Raw genomic sequence first — 9716 nt, 5'->3', positions numbered from 1 at the left:
AGAGCTACAAGTGATGTCAGGTGTCACAAAGACACAAGAAATTAATTTGGGGACTTCCATATGTGACCACACCACCAATTTTTACTTGTTTGGGTTTCATAAGGTCCAAGAAAAGCATAAAAAACAAATCTATGTGTAAAATAATCTGATAAAACCTACATTTTTTATCCCCAAAGGGAGGTGGGAGGCAGGCAGTGGTTCCTGTAAATGTCTTTCCTCCTGTGCCTATAGATGCCTGGATGCTAAGAGCTTTTCAGTGGCTCATGCAACACCTGCTCTGACTCCATGTGGTTTCTCTTCACCATCTGTATCATTCCCTCCCAGATGATGGCCAGAAGCACTGAACTTGCCTTTGCCAGCAATACTCTGCTGTTCTGCTCTTGGGCAAAGCAGACTCAGATCTGGAAGGATCATTTTTAACCAGCTGTTACTCTGTCCTTAAGAGTGGGCACAGGACATTCCTGTCAGTCCATTTCCCTGGCCCAGCTGTCTGCCCCCAGGTCCTTGTTCTTGTCCTTGTTTGATTGCTTGAAACCCATTTCCCGCGAGGGCAATAAATACTTGTCTCTGCACTTACATTAATGTTAGCATGACATTGTTAAAATTGTAAGTTCCACATCCAAGATGCCTTTCAAGAAGTATGGACAAATGGCCTATTGAAGCCTGATCAGCCCTGCTCACTACTTGCCCTGATGACATGAGAAGCTTTAATTCTGGCTGATGTCACCTGGCACCTGCGGCACCATCCTTCCCCTATCTGGGTAGTACCCACAGGGCTGCTCTGGTACCATCAGAGTGTGCAACTCAGACTTCAAAAGCCACCTGGAGGTGGATCTTCATCACCCCCATTTTTTTCCATCCACTAAAATCACTACCTGGATTTCATGAAGAACATGAGCCTGATGTTTTTTGTGCTTATCACCCGGCAGTGCTATTCCAAGGTGGGAGGATGACTGAGCTGGAAATAAGGGGGCAGTCATACAGGTGGTGGGCAGGCCCAGCAGGGATGCCCAGGCAGGCAGAGGCTGCTCCACACTGCTATGCCTCATCCATATTTTGTGTGTCTCTCCTCTGAATGACTTCCACATTCCAGTCAAGTTGGGTTGCTGCTTTACATACACAAGGCCCATACACTTTGCTCTGTTTAATGTTTTCCTCTTGCCAGCACACACTTGGGCAAAACTCTTGAACATTTTGTTTTTAAGTATTTACTTCCTCATAAGCAGCCAGCCTGGCACCCAGTCAGATTCCCAAAATAATCCAGTTAGGATTTAACTAAACTGTCTTTAGGTGTTGCCCAGTTGTTTCATTGTGAAGAAGTCTTGTACTCTACTCTGGGCCCTCAAAACCAAGGAGAAACAGTGGAAAACTGACTTTTTGCCAGACTCATACTCTGCCCCTGCTCTGGATGTGGGAAAAGACTGTCTAATTCTCCTCTTCCAACTGCCTGCTGCTGCTGCCTTTTTTCCACTTGTACTCTGAGATCATCTCTAGCTATACTGTCTCCAAGATATTTTGCCATCTTCCCTCACCACAGACAATGGAAGAGGAAAATGAAGCAATTCACAGTGATTCCCTCCAGAAGTCACCCTAAGGAGAGAAAAGGGGCATAGGCACAGGGGCCTGCAAGAGAAACCTGGGAAGTCCTGTCCCCATCCAAAAAAAAGGGGCCTGAGAAGAACGGGGGTTTCATTCTGAGCGAAGGTCAGACAACCAGACTTGATGCAGTTTGGCCCTAGGTCTGTGCTGGCTGTAAGACACTCTGGGGTACAGCTGTAATGGTGCAGTGGACTGGCACAGTCTTTAACCTACTTGGCCTTTGGCAGGGAAGTGTCCTGACATTGGCTCAGGCTCCTGCAGCTCTACCAGCCAGACCTCTTGTTGGGCTTCAGCTCACTTAGCCAAACCACATTGCACCAGGACTGGCAGTGCAAATCAAACCCAGGTTAAAGGAGAGCTGTAAGATACTGCAAACCTGCATTCAGCTACAGCTGAGCTGTAAAGCCACTCCTGCTGATGCTCATGGTGGGAAGTTAGGCCATGGGAATAGTTCTGAGAGCTCAATCTCCAAAGCCAATTTTTAAAAAGAAGTTTTCTGTGTGAAAGTTTACACACGCCCGCCTGCTATTGAAATGATGTTAACCAGCTGTGTTTCTACATGAAAATAATGGCTATATGTTTTCTGTGCCTGTGCATATACACACCTGCAGTCACACACAACAAGACTGGGTGAGGGACATTGGAATAAGCTGACTGCAGTAAACATAAGAAGCAGATTTGATAGTGATCCCAAATATGGATCCAAATGTTCCTTCTTCTGCCACTAATTGAGCTAATAGATTTCATATTAGTAACCAGGCAGTGGTTTGTATTGTTTCTTTTTGTTCGCTGCTTTAGAAAAAATAAGAGCTACTAGAACATAACCCATACCGTATTTGCAGATGTAATTGCCATGACATGTCCCCTGCCCCCAAAGCAATTGCCAGTAGTGGATTACTAATAGTTTGGAGCTGTTGCACTGTAATTTATGATGGCAAACACTGGGGCAGAAATCCTCAGTCACTATGCACACAAATACAATGATATATATGCATATTAATCTATTTTAAGAGCAGCATATTCTAGATCTTCAGTCAAGTGCACAGTGCTGTCAGAAGAGAAGCATAATTTGCTTTTATTCAGGTGGGGTAAAACTGAGACAAAAGATTGGCATCTGAGGTGGGAGTGGATCTGCCATGTCATTGTTGCATGAAGATACTGTGGGGTCTGCTCCCTTTTCGGAGGCACTGCCTTCCTTGGCAGTGCTGCACTTCATCTCTGTCCATCCACACTCTCTCCACCAGCATTTGCTGTCTCTGACATCTGTATTCCTTGTTTTCTTATCCCCTTGGTCCCACCCCAGTTTCAGTGACTCTGCAACACTTCCCACTGGAGGGAGAAATTTGATTGAATCTTTCTCTTCTTGAGTTTGCAAGGCACAGCAGGAAAGCTAATGACACAGCTGCGTGTGCCGCAGTAGCTCTGGCCACTTCAATAAAAAATAAGAAGAGGGAAAAAATGAAGAATTGCATGTTCTTCATCTCTCAAACTGGCACCTTTCAGGAGTGTTAAATGATCTTAATAAGTAAATAAAATGCAGGCTACTTACCAGAGAAATCAGAACAGCACCTTTGCAGCTGTTCCTGTCTCTTGAGAAAAAAGATATAATTAGGAAGGTTTGAGGGTTTTTTCATTAAAAACTCACTTAATTTGGAACCACTCTGGTCTGCTGAGTAAGCATGTGCCTAGATAAATTTCAAAATACATTTTCTGTACTGGATAGAAGAAAATTTCAGAAGGAGCCTCCCTGGTGTACTGGATGGGTGTGTATTGTGTCAGGTTTAAAAACATTTTAGTGTAGCTCATGGACCATGACCTTTTAGTATCAGTTAAATCCAGATTTATTTTTATAAGACGTATGCTATGGAAAGACACTGGCAGCCAAGTTAGAGAAGTCTGCCACAGTATTTTCACAGGATCATTCCAAGGTATTCTGTTGTTCAAGCCAAGGAATAAAACCTTTGGTTTTGTGTGCATTTCTGGATGCTGCTGTGCTCTCAGCACAGGCAAATTATCTCCAAAAGGTGCTATTTTACAGAGAAAACTATGTTTTAAAAACTTTTCACCATTAGGATATTGAACAAGAAAAAAGGATGGATTTACATGTGTTGTACATATAAGATGAGAGAACAGGCATGTACTCAAATATTGTTTTAATTATTTTTCACTTGTAGTGCTCCATATGTTTGCACTGCAGTCAGTGAGCAATAGAAGAGCTCTCCTGTGGTTAATTTTACACCTGTAAAGTCCCCTAGATACAAACCAAGATTGCATGGCCAAGTGCATAAAGTATCCTGCTTATCTGGCCAATGAATTCATATGCTCCAGGGGGCTGGAGAAGATGGGGAGAATATGAGAAATTTATTATTTGCAGTCTTTAGCAGATTTTCATTACTTTTACCCTTTCTATCTCCAACACCTGAGGAAATAAATCCCCACAGCTTCAGGTTTTCAATGCAAACATGGGAAGAAACCCCCACAATGTGCGTGCTCCTTGCAGGCAGGGGAGGAATCCAGGGCTTGCTCCATGGGTGGATGTGTGTAAGGGATGCCCTAGCAGAACCTGCTCCCTGCACAGCCTGGCTGAGGGACCACGGGCACACATCTGATTTTTGTTCAGCCCTGCCCCATCCCTTCCACCTGCTCCTAATGATCTGCCGTGCCGCACTCTCTCCCCGAATGCCACCTCAGCCTGGCTAGCTCTCCGTTGGGGAGAGGAGGAGCAGGTTTCCAGCACTCCTCGCTGGACCTCTGCGAGCTTTGAGGAGCGCTGGGTGGGTTGGAAAGGCGGCCAGATCACCGCGGCGGTAGGAAGAAGAGAGTCCAATTCCAGGGGCCAAATCCTCTTTAATAAGTCCCAATGGGGACAACACGGTGAGCGAGAAGCCAACCAACGTGGTTGGTGCCTGCCAGAGAAGGCAGGAGGATGGATGTCACAACAGTTTATAAAGGGGGTAGGAGGGGAACCGAACGACCAATGGGGTTACAACAGGGAGTGGCTCGCAGGTGGGGTGACATAGGGTAGCAACCAACGAGGGAAAGACAGGGGAGGGGTCCCAGGTCCTCGTCCAATCACCCGATGCCCTAATTAGAAGCTTCTAGATGGATGGGAAGGGATGCTGGATGACGGACAAGGCACCTGGGAGGGGATAGGGGGATGACAAAGCACTTTTAGGGAAGATGGACAGGTTAGGGGAGGCGGGAAACTTAGGACCGAACCAAATACAATAAGGGGGTACATAGAACAAACCGAATACATAATACAAATGTAATAAAACATAAAATAACACAACTCCACACTGCCGATTACCATCATCGCTACAAAAGCCGTGGAAATGCTTGCATTTTTTCCCTACCATGGCACTGGCTGGAGACTCCCGGGTCTCCAGGCAGAGCCCTGGAGAAGGCTGCAGAGGGAGTGACCCAGTGCCAGGCACAGAGCCTGTGCTTGGCTGCCCCTCCGCAGCAAAGGCTGGCTCCCGCTGCTCACCCACCCGAGCTGGCTGCTCCCTGGGGCCTCACCTTCCACCCCAGGCTCACAGCTCTGCTGCAGGCACAACACGTCTGCAAAATTAATAGAAATAATTAGTGCTTCACAACCACGCAGAATTAATAAGGCTGGGAGCGTGACACTAATATATCAATAGCAGAGTTTACATATATCGTTGGTGTTCTTTGGGAGCCCTGACCTATATTTGAGTATAAAGGCTCTTCAGTGTTCCTTTGCAAATAAAAGTAAATGTTAATTGAAACACTTTTCCTCAAAAGGCCTATTTTTAAATGACATAGAATTCAAATATTTGTTTTATGACACACACAGATAGGAGGGCTCACAGGAAACGTATGAATGTAGGAAGGAAAAAGAAAAAAAACATAAGGAGAATAATTCCCTTCAATAGCACATCAGAATAAAGACTCTGGTGATGGGCTGAAGTAAGAAGGGTAGATATTACACATCTGAAATGTTTTCAACTGCAGAAAAGGTTGGGATCAGTTTTTCTTTTTAGTGAAAGGGATGACTAACATATAAAAATGAAATGTAGTGTAACGTTTGCATTGTTTTCAAAATAGAGGTCTGGATGTATTTTATTTTTACTTTCATAATTTTTTCGCCCCTTAAGAAAGATCTCTTACATAGTTTATTTGAGGCTATATCTTTCTACACAGTCCTTTGCAGTATATTTTCAGTTGCATTCACAAGGCACTTCAGAAAAAGAAATCACATATAAAAGGCAATGCCTTTTGCAGACATAAAACCATTTATCTTTTTTTTTTGGTGGAACGATTCTTTTTTTGTGCATTTTTTAGAAGGCCTATTAAAGCTCAACTAAAATATATGGTCGCAGTGTAATATCCCAAGACATTCCAGTCACCAACATATGTTCTTGCTTTTATTAAAAAAAAAAAACAACTAAACAAACAAAATCCCCAAAACAACACAAAAAAACTCCCAAACACAAAAAACCAAACTCAGAGTCTCCAGGGACTCAGACTCTGCTATTGTTGTTGGATTTCTGGTGCAAGTCAGAAGATACCAGACAATACAGATTACTGAGTCACCACTTGCTGAACTGTATTTTCTTAAACAACAGCTCTCCCAGCTGATCCTTCCAAGTTAGCAGAAAGAATATAATAATAAATAGGTGACTGGTGTTCAAAAAATCAAGTGCTTTTATGTAGACAGCTATGCTGTGGAGCTGGGAAAGAAGGGAATCAGATGGAAATTTCAGTGGGGAGCTGCTCCAGTTGAGGCTGATTTGGATGGGTTTATTCTGTGACAAACTGGGGACAGAAGGGTCGCTCAGGGCTACAGGGTGTAGGCAGAAAAGGGGGAGTCAGACTGAGGAGGCACTAGATAAAGGAAATATCTGCATTCTAGCATACAGAATACTTAATCCTAACATAAGGATAAGCAGGGCTTCAGCAGTTAACAGGCATGTTGGGCTGGGAAATTGATTCAGGACAAGGGGTTCAGCAGCATCTGCTTCTTTCAGCACTTTTTCTTTAAATATCCTAGAATTCATCAAACAGAAGATAGATTACACTTGATAATATAAGCCTCCTGAGGGGATGCTGCTAAAAGGCTGTCAGGAGAAAGAAAAAAAAAGTGTTCAAAGTGTGCATGTAGGGTTAGGGACTCCACATTTCAACTCATCTGCAGCTGGAGATGAGATGCATTTGCATTTGTTCTCCTGGCTGAAGACATAATATTCATTACAAAAACCATTTCAAAATGGTTCTAAATTGTTCTAGCCTAATTTCTTTTATTCACACATAACCCTTATAAAATTTAAAATTACATCTTAAAAATACATTTATATTCAAAAATTTTATATAGTTACATTTCAAATAATTTTGTATATGTCCAGTAGGATCTGCAGAGAGAATACTTTCAGTTTCAATTGTGTTTGTGTCAGACCTTCAAATAAAGACCAGAATATACTTAATTAACTGTAGTGCTGATGGGTTTTCTGCTCAGAAACCCTTTTACACAAAGTATTGTGTATAGAAAGAGAAATAAAATGACCCCTGGCCCAGAAAGCTTACTTGTCATGGTTTCAGCATCACTCTGCTATGCAAATCAGTGGCTTTTGTTAATGATGACTGTCATTTTCCTGACATTTAATTAAATAGACTTTCTTTGGAGAAATTAAGACAGACAGTAGAAACCATGTTGTTAGGCCCCTCTGTCACAGGGATCTAAGAACATGGTCACAATAGCAACCAGTAAATCCCAACTGCTTTGTAAAATGCAGAAATATAATCTTCAGTACTTAGGATTATGGAGATGTTTCTACTGCCTGTCTTGGTGCTTTGGCTCACATTCCCTCAGCAGAGACTTGTGACACCTCAGGCACTGTCACTCCTCTTGGTCTTTCTTCCTGCTTCACAGAAGTCAGAAGAAGAGCATTTGTGCAGGCACCTCTGCCACTGTTCTTCGGAGTCCAAGGTACTTGTGCAAGCTGCCATGCTGAATTACCAACTGGAGTGTGTTACTCCACTGGGATGGGGTCAGCAACCCCAAGGATGAGGGAATATCTAAATTTGCAAAGCTTTTCTGATTGCCTACAACACCCATTTCTTGCATTCATTCCTTGTGATCATTTGATGAGTTATTACAATTTTTTGTTTAATTATCTGCATGACCCTTCAACTGTGTTTCCATATGCTAATCTTTCCTACCCTGAGGAATCATAAATAGGATGAAGTTACACATCCAGATGCTTGCAGAACTGGGCCATACACTCAAATGTAATAAACCCAAAGCCAAGCAAAAGTTTGACTAGATCTGCTTTCAGACTAAGCAAGACTAGGTTTTACTCAGTTTCTGAGAGAAGAGTTTCTTAGGACAAGTGCATATTTTAAATTAAATTCAGAAAAGCCACAAAATTAGGAAAAAATTCAATGCTTGGGATGTAGTAGGGTTTTGTATTTTTTTTTTTCCTTTTATAAAGAATATGCCATCTCTGCTGTCTTGTCATAGTAAAAGTGTCTTTTACTGTTTTTACAGTTGCAAGAGACAAAGAGAAATTACATTCAACACCAAGTTCTCCATGGAAAACCACCTCACTGGCTATGGAGGAAAGTAAAATTTTTTACAGATATTTTGTTTGTTCATCTCTGCTACCAATGAATGCTGAAAAGTGTAGCTATGTAAAACTACATTCTCAAAAAAAAAAAAAAAAAAAGGTGGACAAAATATGCTCAACTAGCTCCTCCATGAGACTACATGGCAGAAAAATATTCCTCACTTTTAATCCAAATACATTCAAGGATGGAAAAAATGCTGTATGGAAAACTATGTTAATGGAATTAAAGTGTTCTTCATGTGGAAAATAAACATATTTTAATAAATTGCTGCTTTCAATGGCTGAATTTCTTTTCAGGAAGGTCATAACCATAAAATAGAATACTAATTCTTCCTTCAGAGCAGTGGCAAAAGGGGAACAGAAAATAGGACACTGAAGTGTTATCTTTGACCTCTTAGATGACCTGGCAGAAGGCTGTTGGGGTTTTTTGTTGTCTTGTGGCATCTGTTTTGGTTTTTTGTTTGTTTGCTTTTTTTAAGGTTTCTTTAAAAAAACCCAAACCTGTATTTTTCTCACTTTTTTTTTTTTTTTTAATTTAGAGGTAATAAATTATCTGCAAAAACATTTAAACAAAACCAATCATGTTAGCAATGCGTTTCTATTAATTTCTTCAGTGTTTCTATCCTTCTTTGACATCTGAGGAAAAATAGGTGCCTACCTAGTTCATTTTCATGTTCAAGCACCTGACTGCTCTGTTCAGTACTGTCCTATAGGCATTCAAATAAGCATAGCAGTATGCAAGTCAGGAATGTAAAATATTAATATATTCTCTGCCCCCACCCTCATCTGTTTAAGTGTTAACTTAAACAACTTTCCCTCTCCTCCTGAAATTTCCTGCCTGTGGAGATGGTAAAGGAAAGGAACTATCTTGTGGATCAGAAGCCTAAGCCAATCCTTTTCAGAACATTTTTTTGCCTGAGTAAAGAACAAAAATAGAATGCAATACAAAAACTGCTGTCAAAATCCAGCTTACTTAGTCCCTTTCCTTGCAGACTCCTAAGCAATAATTTGCAATCTCCTTATTTGGGCTGGTTGGTTATTCTGCCATGGAACTTTTCCTCTAATGAGGCACCCAGTGATTTTTAAGTATCTTCTAGCCTACAATATTGTTATACCTACCACCTTCTGAAAGCTGACAGTGCAGGCAGGAAGATGTCCTTCTGGACTACCTATGGTGGCTTCAACTGAGTTTGGGAATTTCGCAGGCCTCTGCTGCCTTCTGATGGTTCTGAAATTCTCTTCCTTCCTTTGGCTGAGCAGTTAATTCACTTCACAGTAGCTAGTATAGGGCTGTGTTTCGGATCTGTGGTGATAATGCAAACACATTTTCCCTATTGCTGGGAAGTGTTTGCACAGTTAAGACCTTTTCTGCTCCTCACCCCAACCCAGCAGCCAAAGGGCTGGGGGTGCACAAGGAGCTGGGAGGGGACACAGCCAGGACAGCTGACCCCAGCTGACCACAGGAATATCCCACACCACATGGCATCATGTTCAGCCTAGAGAGCTGGGGGAGAAGGTGGAAGGAGA

This window comes from Taeniopygia guttata, chromosome 1 (genome assembly GCF_048771995.1).
Source record: "Taeniopygia guttata chromosome 1, bTaeGut7.mat, whole genome shotgun sequence".
NCBI classification, from domain to species: Eukaryota; Metazoa; Chordata; class Aves; order Passeriformes; family Estrildidae; genus Taeniopygia; species Taeniopygia guttata.
Note: the sequence above shows the minus strand (reverse complement) of the source record.